The 17,730-nt window shown below is 44.2% G+C and overlaps 1 protein-coding gene across 1 annotated transcript in view; it reads left to right on the forward strand.

The window, feature by feature from the left end:
• The first annotated feature begins 212 nt into the window (after nucleotides 1-212).
• The window catches only part of VSNL1 (visinin like 1), a 107,008-nt gene continuing 89,490 nt past the window's right edge, over nucleotides 213-17,730 (forward strand). Inside the window, exon 1 of the mRNA XM_080999404.1 lies at nucleotides 213-499. The gene's annotated coding sequence lies outside the window, so the exon portion shown is untranslated. The remainder of the gene's footprint in view (nucleotides 500-17,730) is intronic.

Consider the following 17,730-nt stretch of genomic DNA (forward strand, 5'->3'; position numbering starts at 1 on the left):
ATCTCCGACAAACAGGAACAGCTGATATGCAGGAAACAAACGTGGGGGCTAGCTGGCGAAAAGAGGGCGAGCCCCCTCTGCGCTGGCCCTAAATAGGGCAGATAAGGCCGGGATTCCCCTGCTCTCACAGGGGCTGAAACCAGCCCCCGCTCACGTGGGGGGTGGGCGTGAAGCCTGCAACCCCACCTCCTGGGCAGGCCAAAGTGGCTTTGCCGGCCAGCGCGTGCGCACGGCGGCTCCCTCCAGCCAAGGGAACCTTGAATTTCTCCGGGATTTGCTGATCTGCAGTGCAGAGCAAAAAGCGCAGGAACGTGTTGCAGCTGCTAACCTACCGGCTTCGCGGAAGCGATCCGAAACGGGATTTTAAACCGGAGAGGCAAAAGCACGGATCCGTTCCTTCCTTGAGACCCTTGAGCAGACTTTAATTATTAGCATTTTTAAATTATTTTTTAAAAACCCTGCACCGTTCCGTCTCGATCTTCAGAGGACATCGCAAACTGTAAGTGGTCCAGGTACTCAAATATTTAGGCTTTTCCTTTGCGCATCACATTGTTGGCTTGGGCGGCAAGCAGCTTGGAAACGGTGACCCAAAAGGGAGTTTTGAGGTTTGGTTTTGTTCTTGCGAAGAGTGCGCGGGAGGGAGAGGAAGAAATAGAAAACAGGCGGGAGGTAATTGCCAGTGGCTTGTAAATCCCTATAAATAGGAGCTTAGACCCCCACGTAGACACCGATCTCTAGGAAGAAGATGCAAATCTGGCAAAGTTGTTTAGACTCGCATCGATGCAACCCCGGGGTGTGAAAGGAGACTGTCGAATGGATGTCAAAGCTGTCGGTCCCTTCCTCGTCTTCCTTATCTCTGGCATCCGCCGCCCCCCAATGGTCAGAGGCACTTGGATGAGAAGGGAGAGATTGAGACACGTATCTAGATACTGGGCTTGTGTGCCATATGTTGGTACTTAGAAGCTTAAAGCAGCGTGTTTCGGTTATCTCTCCGCCGCCCCCACTCCTTTTTCGTGGAGTGCTTAGAAATAATCTTTGTAAAGTCCCCCCCCCCCTTTTGTGTGCTGTGTTTTTGGGTGGTTTGGAGTTTTCTTGTGTGTGTGTGTGTGTGTGTGTGTCAAATTGAGAGGTGGGGGGGGCAGGTACCCACAACAAATCGCCCTGAGCTTGTTTTAAGATGTACCACCCAAATGATCTGGCATTTCGAAACACCAACCAACCCCCCCCCCCCAAGAAAGACATCAAAATAGTGTAGGTTAATAATTTGCATATTATTTTTTTTAAAAAAGGAACTGGTGTCAGATGAAAGCCTCTGACATTCCCAGGCACTTTTCCCCCTGAGAAGCATCCAAAGAAAATGCCAATGCTGTGTTGTTTTCCAGTAGAAAGAGTTTGCATGAAAAGATCATTCTCCGCAAGGTCATCCAACTCGTTGTGATTATTTGTTTAAACACACACACACACACACACTGTTTAGTGAGGTTGCTTCCTTGGCATTCTTGCTTTGAAGTGATCGATCGCCTCTTCCTAGCGGCACGCGACTGCTGCACGTGCAGCATATTTTAAGGAACCGAGGCTGGCATTGTAGATCTATATATTCAATGTGTGCGAGAGACCGTGCGCTTGTTTGTGCGTGAACAGAGGTGTGAGAGACGGGGAGCCCTTCACCAGTGCTGCAACTGCTTGGTGGGTGTTGGAGACAGAGGGTGGAGGGGGGTGGGAAGGGAGATCTTCATGAAGCGCCATATGGGAGACAGGAGGGGGAAGGGGCTTTGGGAGGGGAAGTGAGGCTGGTTTTGAGAGAGGAGGGAATCAAAACAACAGGGAGAAGCAGGTTGAGGCAGATCTGAAGCATACACACACAGCCCATCTCACTGCAGTGTTACACCTGATGGAGACTGCAGGCGTTCTTTCCTTGGAATCTTGTGGCTTCCCTTGGAATTTCCTTCAAGGGATCTGTTTTCTGGCTTGTTTGACTCCAGTGCCTAGCTCCTTGAGGCAGCGCTGTTAACATGGGAGTGCTTGTTGAGGAAAGAAGCAGTAAAGAGTCTTTAAAAAATAAAAATACATGGATATATATAGTGCAGTGTGGCTGCACCCCTGCTGAAGATGCACGTTTTCCTTAGGGATTGTCTCCACTGCAAGGCATTTCTTTTTAGCGAGTTTGGCTCGAGCAAGAACAATCTGAGGCAGTGCTGAGGTCGCCGCATGTGATGTTTGGCCCGGAACACCCGAAACCAAAGGCTGCGTCTAGGAATCTATTTGACCCGTATCTGTAGGGTTAAAGATAGGTGGGGCGGGGAGAAGGTGTCGCTTCGGGAAAGCCCACACACTTCCTGACAGTAGGATATGGTGTGATGTTTGTGGGAAGACCCATTGGCAGAGGGATTCGAATTCAGTCAGTGGATGCATTTGAGTAAAATCAAGCCCTTTGCTGTCGCTCCCGAATTAGGCTGGTTCTCCCCCATCCAAAAAGCAAACAAACAAAAATGTATACACACTGTTCCATGATTCCATTGTATCCCTTTCTGAAGTATTCATTTTGGCTTTGGCTGTTTACACTGGCCAGATTCTATAGCCTATATTTCTCCTTGCATACAGTGTTTCTTTTTAACCCTGCGTCAACCTTGAGCACCATCTGCATGCACATACCTTGCTGTTCTTAAAGTTTGCTCTTTGCTCATACTACTGTATTAAAACAAAAAACCCTGCAACCCCCCCTTTTTTCCTTGATGAACGCTAGGTCCCCTTGCAGTTTTCTTGTATGGACAGATAAAATACCCTGCTTTTCACTTTTTTGCTACGTCAAGGCTATCTTTGTGCAAGCTGACCTGAAACACCTTGGCTGGGAGGTCCTTCTCCCACCAACTTCCTCGATTCCTTTTTTCTTTTGCTAGCAAACATGAATCATCTCCTTCAGCTAACAGAACTCAGTCCTATCCTATTCCCCCCCCTCCACAATCTTATACCCATTGTGTTTCTCCCCCCATGTTTGTTTGTGACGTGGTGGGCATTCTCATTCTACAAAAGCATGCTGCTAAATTTCTATATAGCCTGTGAACTCCTTTTATATAATGGTCTTTTAATCCCAGGACATCCCACCCTAAGGAGCAGGTTTGAGGAACAGAAAGTGGCAGGGAACTCACAATGCTAACCTTACGTAACTGCAATAAGGGAGCTGTAGGAAGGACTCCTCTTGGAGATAAAGTGATGGGAACAAGAAGATGGGCAGGCAGGTTGTGGGGCTGGTGAGCACAAGAATTTTTGGTGGCTGCAAAGAATTTGGATATGAAACTACCAAAGCAGCAATAATTGCTATTAAATGTGCCTTTTAAAATTAGATCACGTCAAGCTTCTGCGCACCCAGGCAACTAGAATACTTTCTTCCCAGTCAACCTCATTGACCTTGCTTTTATCTGCTGCTTTCCCTTCTCTTAAGAGCATCGTCAATCCCTCTGTTGGAGTTGTTCCCATCAGATAACAGATTTGGGGGAAAGGGAGAGAGCAGCATTTGCATGGCATGCAGTTCATCCCACAGAGACACAGCCCACCCTTCACCGTGAAGCAATGGGAGGCTGGTGTTTTGAATAGGGTTGCTTCCAGTCCGTCCCTTTCATATAGTCAAAGCAAACCAAAAACAAGTTCCAGGCTAGAATGTCGAGGGCGTGGCTAGGAAGTGTCTTTTTTTAAATTACTTTTTCAGGTGTGGAAATGTCTGCAGCTTGCGTCGCTTTGAGATGAAACCAATACAGGGCTTGCATAGGCATGGCACAGAGTGATTTCTTTGCAGCATCCGCAAGGAGCGGCGACAGCCCTTTTTAGTTTGGAAGTACCAAAGTCGTCTCCTGCAGCCACCGCAGCAGCAGCAGTACGGGCAGCAGCAGGGACTGCTCTGTTCTTTTGGCAGCCACTGCAGAGCAATGGTGTGTGAACACACCAGGCTGCCTTTCAGTGTTGCTGCTGCTGCTGCTGCTGTTGCTGCACCAGGGATTGACTCACTCTGCAGCATTCCCTCCCTCCCACCCGACAAAGTAATTTCCCTTTTGTGATGTTCCAGTATGTTGGGCATACGCTGTTATCTGAATTAACCCGTCTTCACACAGCAAACTTGCCAAGCGTTGCTTTGCATGAGGATGCAATGAAAGAGTTGCAATATTTAACCCCTCTCTCCTGTCCATTTTTAGTGGTATTCTCTGATAGTCGTTCTCTCCCCCCCCCCCCATTTCCAGTTCAGAGGGAGAAACATTTAGGGGAGCTTTCAGATAAGGTGTTTGGATTATGAGGCACTTTTCTAGAGGATATATTGAGCCAAAGCAGCATGCAGTTTTCAGATGGGGTAGCATCAAATTCTTCACTATAGTCTTTTGAGATTTAAGAGACCCCAAACGCCTGTCCTTTATACAAAGGAACGATAAGTGAAAACAGCCCCGGCGTGTTAAAGCAGCACTATTACGAAGCCTTAACGACAGAAAGCAATCTAAAAGGCGAGAAGCTGGACTGCGTCGGTATAAAATGAATCGTGACCAAAATTGCTGTGGTTTGTAGCACAGTCGTTTTTCATCTGTAGCTAACTTTAGAGTTACATAACCGTCTTTACGGTCTTAATATGGGCACGGCTCCTTTGCGCTTGCAAAGATGAAGTGAACTCCGCAGTGTGTGTTCAACTGAGGAAGAAAAGGCATTAACCAAGAAATCATTTATTAGTTACCCTAATGGAATAAGATTTCACTGGATACCCTCAGATCTAGGAAGCGATCCTGAAATATTGCAAGTCACTAGTGAGACAAAAAGAGGGAGAGCAAAACATCACTTTAATAAATTCAACCATTTTCACAATAAGGCCTGCCTGACTGGTTTGAGTAAATGTGGCAATAGTTTGTGAAAATGACTTTTTTCCGGGGGGAGGGCTGCCTGAGGGAGATATGTAGACTGCGGGGTCTTTTACTGTTCGATTTAAAAAATATGCCGTTCTAGAAATGTATTGTACACATTGACCTCTTAAAAATAAGTGATTATGAATGACATTGTGTGTGTGTTTTTAAGCTCTATTCATTGAAACCACTGGCAACTATTTGACAGGGCTGTGTGCAGCAGTGATACGTCTGTGGGGGCTGCGTTGGGGACCTTTACGAGACATCAAATGGCTGAGGAAACTTCAAAACATTTGGACAGCTCAGTGCCACGTTGCTTTTGGCTTTTTTTAAAAAAAAGGAGTTAGGAAGTTTTCTAATACACAAGACATAAACTCCGCCACAAATTTTTCAGGGCGCTCGGCTTTTCCTCTGCTCTGAAGTGTTGTGTAATCTCATCGCTGCTGAGGTAAATGTCAGAGATGTCCGTTAATATAAACCTACAGAAATCATGCTGCATTGTCTCACGGAAGCTTATTTGGCCCACGGTTACTTGTGCCACCTCTTGTACATAAATGACATGTGGGCTTAGACACATGAAGCAGTGTTTGCAGTACCAGTCTTCGTTTTAGAATCATTTTATCCTTGTAGTTTGCCTTCCTGACCGGGCAACCTTATTATCCCCGTTTTCCAATTGTTTCTTGTAGGTTGGGCAGTTTGGGACCGTTGCAATGAATTCTTTTTCTTATTATTGACACACACACCCCCTCCACATCACCTTGATGGTGATGGAAGCCTGAAATACAGAATTGTATTCCCCCCCCCCCAAACTCATTGCATCCTTGGCTTCCTGGATCATGGTGGCTAAAGCTGGCCAATGTCACACAACAGCCCCTCTTCACTTTATTAGCTGCTCCTTCCCCTCAGTCCCATGACGCTTATCATCCATCTTTTCCTCAGGACCCTCATTTTCAACCTACTTTGTTCCTTTTCCCAGTCTGGCCCGCACTCTTACCTTTTTTTGACAAGCAGTTTTTCTGGCACTGGGCCCTGCCCTGTGAAGCTTTGCCGCAGTTGCTTTTCTCATCCCTAAACTCCCTCTCCCACACCACCCATTTATGTATGGAACTGCTCCTTCTCCTTCCCATTTTATTTTATTTTATTTGTGTGTGTCTAAATTTAAATTGTAAGTTCATTGCGGCAGAGACCTGTGGTTTATGCTTGTGTTATTCAGGAAAAGGCCATATACCTGGGTGGTACTATATAAATTAATTGAAATAACTGAAGCCCTCCATGTCAAGATAGCTATTTTACCATGACACGACTGATCAGCGGTCCTATCAAGAGTCCTGCAATTAAATGTCTTGTGATGGCAGAACATGAGCTGCTTCTTGGACTCCTAAGGGCATCACGGTGCCGGTCACTGTTATTGTTGCAGCTAATATAATATAAAGCCTCAAGGAGTCGTAATAAACCAGGAATGCTTATGAATCATTCAGTGAGCTAAGGTGTGTTGTGCGCTCAATATGCAACTCCAGGCAAATTATGCTTCTTGAAGAAGCCTCTCCAGTTCTGCTGCTTATTAGTACTCTCCTCCAAATACTAAACCAGACCTCACTGGACACATGAAGGGAGGGTTTTGGCTTAGCTTCAGAGGCTGCACTGTTGTGCAACAGAACCATTTGGTAAGACTTGTCCCGGTTAGCACCATTTGAGACTATGAGAACTGTAGCCCTGTGAGGGTCTTCAACAACTCTCAGCACCCTTAACAAACTACAGCTCCCAGAATTCTTTGAGGGAAGCCACAACTGCTTAAAGCGATAGGATACTGCTTTAAATGTATGCTGCAAATGTAGCCAAGCTTTCTGCTGCCTGCAGCAGAAAGTAATGCAGCACAGGAAAAGAATGTACCATTGTTTTCTGCTTCTGAACTGGCACAGTTTGCCTGTAATATAACATTATAATTAATTTATTATTATTAATTATTAATTATTATTATTATTATTATTATTATTATTAATATTAATATTGTTATTTATTGAATTTATATACTGCCCTATACCTGGAGGTCTCAGGTTGGTTCACAGAGATATGTCCCTTCAACAAATGTCCCTTGAACATTACAAACATGGCCTGTTCATACCATAATTATAGACTGCAGACCTAGGCCTTTCCCCCACTAAATTCCACTATGATCAGAACTGAATCATAATCCCTTTAAACCAGGGGTAAGCAACCTTTTTCAGCAGGGGGCCGGTCCACCGTCCCTCAGACCGTGTGGTGGGCTGGACTATATTTTTTTTGGGGGGGGAGAACGAATACCTATGCCCCACAAATAACCCGGAGATGCATTTTCAATAAAAGGACACATTATACTCATGTAAAAACACGCAGATTCCCAGACCATCCACGGGCCGGATTTAGAAGGCAACTGGGCTGCACGGGCCTTAGGTTGCCTACCCCTGCTTTAAACAGTTATGGCTTCTCCCAAAGAATCCTGGGAGCAAACTGAGAGTCATTAGGAGACCCCTGTTCTAGGTTTGCAATACTTCCGGAATTTCCCAGGCATAGACCTGATCCCGGACATACCATATTTTTTGCTCTATAAGATGCACCAGACCACAAGACGCACCTAGTTTTTGGAGGAGGAAAACAAGAAAGAAAATATTCTGAATCTCAGAAGCCAGAACAACAAGAGGGATCGCTGTGCAGCGAAAGCAGCAATCCCTCTTGCTGTTCTGGCTTCTGGGATAGCTGCGCAGCCTGCATTCGCTCCATAAGACGCACACACATTTCCCCTTACTTTTTAGGAGGGGAAAAGTGAGTCTTATAGAGCAAATAATACAGTAACTGGAATACCGCAGTTGGAAACAGTATCTGGGCGGAAGTAGCTGAAATGATTGGGAAAATCCAGTTGTATGGTAACCAACCCATGTCGGGAGTGTACGTTTCGGCGACTTTCACTCCCCGCCCCCCAAAATAGCTCAGAAACACCCAAAAAAAAGCTCAACTCTTTGAAATATGGCAACCCTCCCTATTCCCTTGCAGAGCCTCAGTCCTCAGAGAGAATTGGGATCCTTGATGTGGGTTCTCTCCACCCATCTCACCACTGTCAGGAAGTTAAAAAAACTTTTGGGGGATACTTCAGGGGAGGGACAACCCCCCTTGGCTCCATTTCCATTTCCTGTTTCGCCACTGGTAGGACGTTTCTTGCCTGCTCTAGGCATGGCAAAGGGAAAAGGTGGGAACATTATATTGGAAGCGATCCTCCCCTTTGTTTCTTCCTTCGTCTTTGTTTCCTGAAACCCCCTTTTATCCAGCTCTCCATAGCAGGTTTCCATTCCCTCCCTCCTCTTGGATCTATTTTTCTAGACCTCTTTCCGGGCCCACTGCCTTTCAGAGACTTCTGGACTTGGGAGGGAAGGGCTGGAAAACCGAAGAAGGGGTTTCCCTTCTCAGAAGGAGAGTTCGTTTTCTGGGAGATGGAGCTTTCTTCAGACTCATCAGAGGAATCCATGGGAACCCCAGCTGCCTGGGAATCCCTTGTTCTACGTCTGGATTTTTCTGCACATTACCAGATTTCAAAGCTGATATTGAAGTCCCGGGGCTGGGGAAGATTTCTGAAAGGTGGTGCGTTGTCAATCAAATTCTTTTTGGCGTTTTCGTAAAAACCTCCAAAAACTTTGGGGTCTTCCTAAAAAAGAAAAAAAAAACACTCAACAACTTTTGGGGTTTTAAAATACAGTGGTACCTCAGGTTACAGACGCTTCAGGTTACAGACTCCGCTAACCCAGAAATAGTACCTCGGGTTAAGAACTTTGCTTCAGGATGAGAACATGGCAGCGTGGCAGCAGCGGGAGGCCCCTTTAGCTAAAGTGGTTCTTCAGGTTAAGAACAGTTTCAGGTTAAGAACGGACCTCCAGAACAAATTAAGTACTTAACCCGAGATACCACTGTATAGCAACCCTATCTTCGAATTTAGCAGCAGCCCAGATGCAGATCCAACATCTCCAGCACTTCTGGAGGTACTGGTAAACTGGGAATGTGGGGGAAAACCATGCCTATGCGTCCCTCCAGGATGTATCCAGTTGCCCTGGGGTGGATTGCCTGGCTAAGACAGACTTTGGGCCTCCACCGCACCTCACCCTACTTGCCACAGACCCATGATGGCGGCAGCAGGGGTGGTGGTGGTGGGCTTCAAGAAAAGCATCCATGGTTCAAGCTGGGCTGGGAAGTGGTACAATGGCAGGATGCCAGGAAGGAGGAGGAGAGCTGATCCCCTTGAGATCTCACCCCTCCTCCTTCAACAGGTCTTCATCTACCTATGGAGGGGAGAATAAATCATGAAAAATCAAAAGTAGGGTGGGGAAAGCAACGGTGGCGCTCCTGAAAGCATGGAGCCCGTTGTCATGCTCGACTCAGGAGGGAAGAGCAACGATAGAATCACAGTGCTGGGCTCAAACCCACAACCCTGAGATTAAGAGTCCATCCACAAATGTCTGGAAACAACTGGGGGTTGTGTGGTTAGATAAGGGAGAGGAGCTGTTTCTTTAGGATGCTAAGCCCTGAGAAGAGATAGGAGAGAAAATCTGTAGATAATAGTCTTCCCAATTGCATTGGTGAGAAGCAAACCTATTCCAGGCTTCCAGAGGGTTGGCACTCAGGATAACAACAAACAAATGTTCAACCCCCCCGCTTTTTAAGTTTTAAAAATTCTATTTAATTAAAATAATTATAATAAATTCATCTTCGCCGTTCTGCATTTCTTTTTTTTTTATAAGATATTTATTAAGGTTTTCAAAATATTACAAAAGAAAAATAGAAAAAAGAAAAATACAAAATAAAAATAATTAAAAACAACTCAATCTTTCCATTACTTATTTTTCATTAGCTTGTTTCCCGGACCTCCTCACGCCTCCCTTTTTTGTATTCCAGTTCAGTTTGTTGATTCAGCAAATCCTTCCCCTCTTTGTTTATCCTAATCTTTAATCTTAAAATATTGTAACATTAAACTTTTACCTATTAGTAATCCATTTTTCATATTCCCTTATAGTATTGCAGCTAAAAACCACTTAATTTCTATCCAACATCTTTCTAACATTCATTAATTTTACAATATTTCTGTAAATAGTCTTTAAATTTCTTCCAATCTTCTTCCACCGACTCTTCTCCCTGGTCTCGGATTCTGCCAGTCATTTCCGCCAATTCCATATAGTCAATCACCTTCATCTGCCATTCTTCCAGAGTGGGTAGATCTTGTGTCTTCCAATACTTTGCAATGAGTATTCTTGCTGCTGTTGTGGCATACATAAAAAAAGTTCTATCCTTCTTTGGCACCAGTTGGCCGACTATGCCCAGGAGAAAGGCCTCTGGTTTCTTCAAGAAGGTATATTTAAATACTTTTTTCAATTCATTATAGATCATCTCCCAGAAAGCCTTAATCCTTGGGCATGTCCACCAAAGGTGAAAGAATGCACCTTCAGTTTCTTTACATTTCCAACATTTGTTATCGGGCAAATGATAGATTTTTGCAAGCTTGACTGGGGTCATGTACCACCTGTATACCATTTTCATAATATTCTCTCTTAAGGCATTACATGCCGTAAACTTCATACCTGTGGTCCATAACTGTTCCCAGTCAGCCATCATTATATTATGTCCAACATCTTGTGCCCATTTAATCATAGCAGACTTCACCGTTTCATCCTGAGTATTCCATTTCAACAGCAAGTTATACATCTTTGACAAAATCTTAGTTTTGGGTTCTAACAGTTCTGTTTCTAATTTTGATTTTTCCACCTGGAAACCAATTTTCTTGTCCGAATTATATGCCTCCATTATCTGATAATAATGAAGCCAATCTCGCACTTTGTTTTTTAGTTTCTCAAAACTCTGCAATTTCAGTCTATCTCCCTCTTGTTCCAGAATTTCCCAATATTTCGGCCATTTGGCCTCCATATTGAGCTTTTTCTGTGCTTTTGCTTCCATCGGTGACAGCCACCTTGGGGTTTTGTTTTCCAATAAATCCTTATATCTTATCCAGACATTAAACAATGCTTTCCTGCCGTTCTGCATTTCTTTATGACACCCCAGCCTCCCTGCTGTAGTCTTTTAAGTGCAGTGTCACAACATTTTTTGCTGTGGTCCTCAATGGCTTGTTATAGCGGGTCATTTAAAAATATAATAGTAAACTTACCCTTAATATACATGATTTCCTCAGTGTCCTTTCTCCCGAGTGACGTTCCTCAGTAATTTGTTCCAGCACTTGATTATCCTTTCTGATAAAAATGTACTTAACTTCTGTTTCATTAACGATCGTGGAGGCAGCTGGTCCCCAAAGTCCTGTTTTAATTAAACTTAAGCAAATAGTTCTTAAGCAGAATTCCTGTTAAGGATCTATATCTCAGTTTCCAATATTTTGCAACATAATTTTTTCCACAGCAGCATGTTATTGGCAGCGAAGACGTCTTATAGCGATGCCGTAGCAAAACATTTCTGGGAAAAAGAAACTAAAAGCTCTATATTAAATGTTATACCTGAAAGGCTATTTCCTCTGAGTAATAGGACCGAGAGAATATCTTTTCATTTGAGGAACATTTTTATCCAGGCCAAATTAATTTAAAACAAGAACATCTCGTTCATAAAAGCTCATAATTAAGAATATGGGTTGCTTGCAATCTGTCGAGCTTTTATTGAAAATAATGGCCTCTGCCTGACTCTTAAAAACTGTCTACACTCAAGTAGACAATATTGGCTAAATGTGAGGTAACTCGTTACACCTGTGTCTACTTGACCTCACCACACATACTATTACAAGTTATATTTTACAATTAAGAACAACAATAAGAATTACCTCTTACAATAAGGCAGTCATTTAATTGATACCGGAGGTAGGAGGCACCAATTATATTTGTAATGAAATGTATTTTGTTGCCGATGTAACTGGGAAAACTGGCCCTATTAAGAAATGAATTTAGGCATCATGGATCAAATGAATCTCCTGTCAAGAGCACTTCTTTACACTTCAGATCTGTTGGTGGAAAATAACCTTAGGATCTGAATAGATAAGGACATAGAACAGTATTACTCAAACTGCCTCCCATCAGATATATTGGGCTACAGCTTTCATCATCCTTGAGCATTGGCCATGCTGGCTAGGACTGATGGGCATTGTAGTCTGAAACCGAGGAAGGGTACCAGATTGGGGTAGGCTGATATAGAAGAACGAAAGCTCAAGGTAGAGCACTTAAGAGCCAGTGTGGTGTAGTGGTTAAGAGCGGTAGACTCGTAATCTGGTGAACCGGGTTCGCTTCCCTGCTCCTCCACATGCAGCTGCTGAGTGACCTTGGGCTAGTCACACTTCTCTGAAGTCTCTCAGCCTCACTCACCTCACAGAGTGTTTGTTGTGGGGGAGGAAGGGAAAGGAGAATGTTAGCCGCTTTGAGACTCCTGAAGGGAAGTGAAAGGCGGGATATCAAGTCCAAACTCCTCCTCCTCGTCATTTGTACGCAGATGTCCAATGGCTGGGTTCCCATCATATCCAGATAGGTCTGGAAAGGCCAAAGCCCTAGTGTGGGGCTTGCCAACTTGGCAGGTGCACGAGCCCCAGACTGAGCTTCCATTTTTTATTTTTGGAAGTAAGTGTCTTGCTCTCCTAGAAAGAAAAGTGATGCAACAAAATGTAAGGATGTTGCTTGCCCAGAGCTGGAAAGATGATAAGATATGTACTAGGACGGACTGGCAGATGAAATTATTGGACTACAGTGGTACCTCTGATTGCGAACAGGATCCGTTCCGGAGGCCTGTTTGCAACATGAAAAGAACGCAACCCGCAGTGGCGCGTCTGCGCACGCGTGGGTTGCAATTCGCCGCTTCTGCACATGCGTGTAACGTCGTTTTGCACATCTGCGCATGTGCGAGTGGGGAAACCCAGAAGTAACCCTTTCCGGTACTTCTGGGTCGCCGCGGGATGTAACCTGAAAGAATGTAAAATGAAGTGGACGTAACATGAGGTATGACTGTATGCAGAGATGGTAAGATTAACCGGGAAAATAAAAAAATCAGGAGGATCAAAACTTCAACAGAGAATGGGACAAATACAGTGGTACCTCGGGTTAAGAACTTAATTCGTTCTGGAGGTCTATTCTTAACCTGAAACTGTTCTTAAACTGAGGTACCACTTTAGCTAATGGTGCCTCCCGCTGCCGCTGTGCCGCCACTGCGCGATTTCTGTTCTCATCCTAAAGCAAAGATCTTAACCCGAGGTACTATTTCTGGGTTAGCGCAGTCTGTAACCTGAAGCATCTGTAACCCAAGGTACCACTGTATAGATTGTATTTGAAAGACCACTGTAACCACTTGAATACTTTGGCAGGCTTTAAATAACTCTTGCAATGGTACATAGACTTTGGATATAATAGAGGACTGTAAACTAGATGGACTTACAATATGCAGTTGAAAAAGTTACTTAAAAAACCCACGGAGGGGAGGAGGGGAGTCCTAGGATTCGAAAGAATCTTGTGTAAAATTCTAATATTTGCAAGAATATTATTTCTGTGAATGAAGTTGTAAAACCAAATAAGAAAACGTTTTTTAAAAAAAAGAAAAGTTATGCAACAAAATGTGCTGGTGGTACACAGTGGTACCTTGAGTTACGAACTTAATTCGTTCCGGAGGTCCATTCTTAACCCGAAACTGTTCTTAACCTGAGGCGCGCTTTTGCTAATGGGGTCTCCCGCTGCCACCGCGTGATTTCTGTTCTCATCCTGGGCCAAAGTTCTCAGCCTGAGGTACTACTTTCAGGTTAGCGGAGTTTGTAACCCGAAGCGTTTGCAACCTGAGGTACCGCTGTATATCAAACCTATTGGACATTCCTGCAGAAAGTTAAGAGCACAAAACTCAGAGGCAGCTGTAATGCTTTAGTACAGTGGTACCTCGGGTTAAGTACTTAATTCGTTCCGGAGGTCCGTACTTAACCTGAAACTTTTCTTAACCTGAAACACCACTTTAGCTAATGGGGCCTCCTGCTGCTGCCGTGCCGCCGGAGCACAATTTCTGTTCTCATCCTGAAGCAAAGTTCTTAACCTGAAGCACTATTTCTGGGTTAGCGGAGTCTGTAACCTGAAGCGTATGTAACCCGAGGTACCACTGTACTCAGCACATCTGAGGCTGATCACTTCCATTTGGGAGGGGAGCTTTCCCATAGCAGCAGAAATAGCAGAAGCTGGACGGAGGAGAAGGCTGGGGTATGTTTGATTGAGCACGTTATTTGTGCCCACATTATTTCATTCAATCCCTTTACAGAACAGCTTGCTTTGGTATGTTTTATTCCGAAGTAGCTTGCTTGAAATAAATGAGATTTCCTTCCTGCTGAGCAAAAAAATTGTGACATTGCACAATTGCACTCCCTGCCCCACCTGTTTTTCCATGTTCCTCACTTACTGATCTGCTTGTCATCACTGGCATGCTCTTTTATTAATATACAGTAACCATAAAACAGAAATATAAAATGCAAAATGAATCAGCAAATACAACCGTAAAATACTTAGACACCCTGCAGCGGCAGCAAGTTAAAGTTTGTTATATACTGTAACGTAAGGATATATTTGTTATCAAGGTTGGCAAAGAGTTTTGTATGCATATATGTCCGTATAGTTAAAGCCATGGTTTTCCCAGTAGGGATGTATGGAAGTGAGAGCTGGACCATCAAGAAGGCTGATCGCCGAAGAATTGATGCTTTTGAATTATGGTGATGGAGGAGACTCTTGAGAGTCCCATGGACTGCAAGAAGATCAAACCTCTCCATTCTGAAGGAAATCAGCCCTGAGTGCTCACTGGAAGGACTGATCATGAAGCTGAGGCTCCAATACTTTGGCCACCTCATGAGAAGAGAAGACTCCCTGGAAAAGACCCTGATGTTGGGAAAGATGGAGGGCACAAGGAGAAGGGGACGACAGAGGACGAGATGGTTGGACAGTGTTCTCGAAGCTACAAACATGAGCCTGACCAAGCTGCGGGAGGCAGTGGAAGACAGGAGTGCCTGGCGTGCTCTGGTCCATGGGGTCACGAAGAGTCGGACATGACTAAACGACTAAACAACAACAACATGTTTTGTTGAGAGTTGTGAATCTGCAGATAATTGTTGCATATCCCGGGTTCCTGAAGAGCTGTTGTTTTCCCTTCCCTTTCGTTTTATTTTTTAGTCTTTAGAATCACTGTAGTCTACATTTCCTTTTTCGCTAGCAGCTAGGATTCTATTTTTTTTCCTGTGGTGGATTCTTCTGATGTCAAGTAGTCATTAGAAGTTATTTTCTGCAAAAATCCCTTCTCCAAATGGTTAGTGCAGAATGTGAAAACTTTGCAAAGATGCTTAAGTATGTCTGCAGTACTGGAGCTAAAAACCAAGCGCTCGCTAATAATCCACTGTATAGTTAATTTACAGTACAGTAGTATAAATGTCTATTCAGTAGTAAATCTATTTGTGTTTAATAAGCTTTACTGCCTGGTAAGTGGGCACAGAATGGCAACATAGCCTTTGGTTTAGGGTTGGCATTGGGGGAGAACAGGGTTGTTGTCTCTTTGATAGCTGTGAGGCAGGCAGAAATTCAACAGTTTAATCCATTTCCTGTATGGAAATACAATATTGGAAAGATCTGCAGGATCCACCTGCCTGTTTCTCTAGGTAATTGGTTTGTTGCCTGCCGGGCACTTGGAGCAGGCAGCCGCTTGAGAGGCTTTTAAAGATATATGTGTCTTTGGGGTGGAGCAATGAATGCAGGAATTGCATGCCTCTTATTTTGCTGCCTGCCGGCCATGGAGAGCTTTTGGGAAATGTGGGGACCTTACTATTGCTGCTGTGTTTGTTTTCCTTCCTGCAGGCATTGGAGCAAACAACTGCTTGAGAGCGGGTGCAAGGGGGTGGGATATGGCAGTCGTTTCTGCAGCATGCTCTATAACATAGATTGTTCCAAAGTTGTTGGGGAGAAGCCCAGTGCTGAGGAGTCATCATCATTCTCACTATCATAATTATGATCACCTTTCCCCTGCTTGTTCCCAAGATGTTTAGGAGAGGACACTGCAGAGATATCATCACCACCCTTTCTCTTACTGTTCCAGGTTATTTATTTTTTTGGGGGGGGGTGGCATTTCAGAGGCATCACTAATATCCAGTGCTTTTTTCTGGGGGGACGCAGGGGTACGCATACCTCTAAACATTTTGTGAATCTAAGTTTGGCCTCATTGAGGGGCAGTATTTCAATATGAGTAGGAAAATGAGAGTACCCCTTAATATTTCTTTTAGCAAAAAAGCACTGCTAATGTCACATTTTCTTCTTGCCTGGCCCACAGCAGCAATTGTTTGCCAAGGTACCTCACCAAAGACTCACGAGTAAGCTTAGCTGTCAAGGAATAAGTGGAGAAGTCCTCTTATGAGTCAGGAATTGCTTAAGGTAGCAGGACAAAGAGAGAAGGAATAAATGGGCAGTTTTTTGAAGGGAGATAAATAGAAAGCAGGGTCTCCTAAGGATCAGTTTGGGGGCATGTGCTTTTTAACTTATTAACAAACTGAAATATACTCGGAGTCGAGTGTGGATTTCATGCTCTTTATTCAGCTCATCGTAGTGAGGAATGGAAGTTCCCCCAAAATGTCTGCTTTATATACATTATTTACACAATGGGCCCCACATGGTTGGCTAATTCTGGGATTCTCCTGTAGGCCAATCAGGTTGCGGATTCACTTCCACCTGGAGTTGGATTGGGTGGCTCCTGCGGACCAATCAGACTGCTGCATTCTGGATCCTATTGTTCTAGGACCAATCAGACTGCTGCAATTTGGATCCTATTCAACTCAGTACATAACACAAACGATCTAGAGTTAGGGGTGGGCAGTGAGATGGCCAAGTTAGCTGATGATAATAAATTGCTCGGGGGACAAACAGAGATTGCAGAAAGCTTGAAAAGGACTTTCCCAAATGGAGTGAATGGGCAATAAAATGGCAAATGCAAGTCTGTGTAGTAGACATATGTGAAGTGATGTGTCTCAGGAGGCAAAAATATTAATTTCACGTATATGCTCGCAGGGTCTGAACTAGCAGTAACTGACCAGGAATGTGACCTTGGGGCCATTGCTGGATGAAAGTGTCAATCCAGTGCACAGCATGTGTGGAAAAGGCACATTCCGTGCTAGGGATCATTAGGAAAGGAATTGAAAATAAAGCTGCCAATATCATAATGCTGTTCTAGACATCTATGCAGTCATCCAATGGATGTTTACTCAGAAGTCAATGCCCCTTAGTTCAATTTGACCTTTTTCTCCAGGTCTTCTTCTTTTTCGATCACTCGTAGCTGAGTAAGATTGTCTTCCATGAACACGGTTTTAACAGTGAGTCCGTAAGTGACTGTGGAGGCCAATTCTGGATCCACACGCCCTTCCACAGTGGGGACATAGGTTTCAGGGCAGGAGTTGATCACGGTGAGGGTTTGCCAAGTGTGCCTTCCTCTTAGCGCATGTCTCCCTTTCGTCCTGAGTTTGAGCGTCTTCAAAGTCCATGACACGTTTGGTAAAAGCTGTTCTCCAATTTGAGTGCTCGCAGGCCAATGTTTCTCAATTGTCGGTGCTTATACTGCATTTTTAAAGATTTGACTTGAGAGAGTCTTTAAACCTCTTTTGTTGACCACCAGCATTACGCTTTCCATTCTTGAGTTGGGAATAGAGTAGTTGCTTTGGAAGACGATAATCAGGCATCCGCACAACATGACCAGTCCAATGAAGTTGATGTTGAAGAATCATTGCTTCGACGCTGGGGATCTTTGCTTCTTCCAGTACACTGGAATTAGTTCGCTTGTCTCCTCAAGTGATATGTAAAATTTTTCGGAGGCAAGG

This window comes from Podarcis pityusensis (assembly GCF_964106645.2).
Source record: "Podarcis pityusensis genome assembly, chromosome: 3".
NCBI classification, from domain to species: Eukaryota; Metazoa; Chordata; class Lepidosauria; order Squamata; family Lacertidae; genus Podarcis; species Podarcis pityusensis.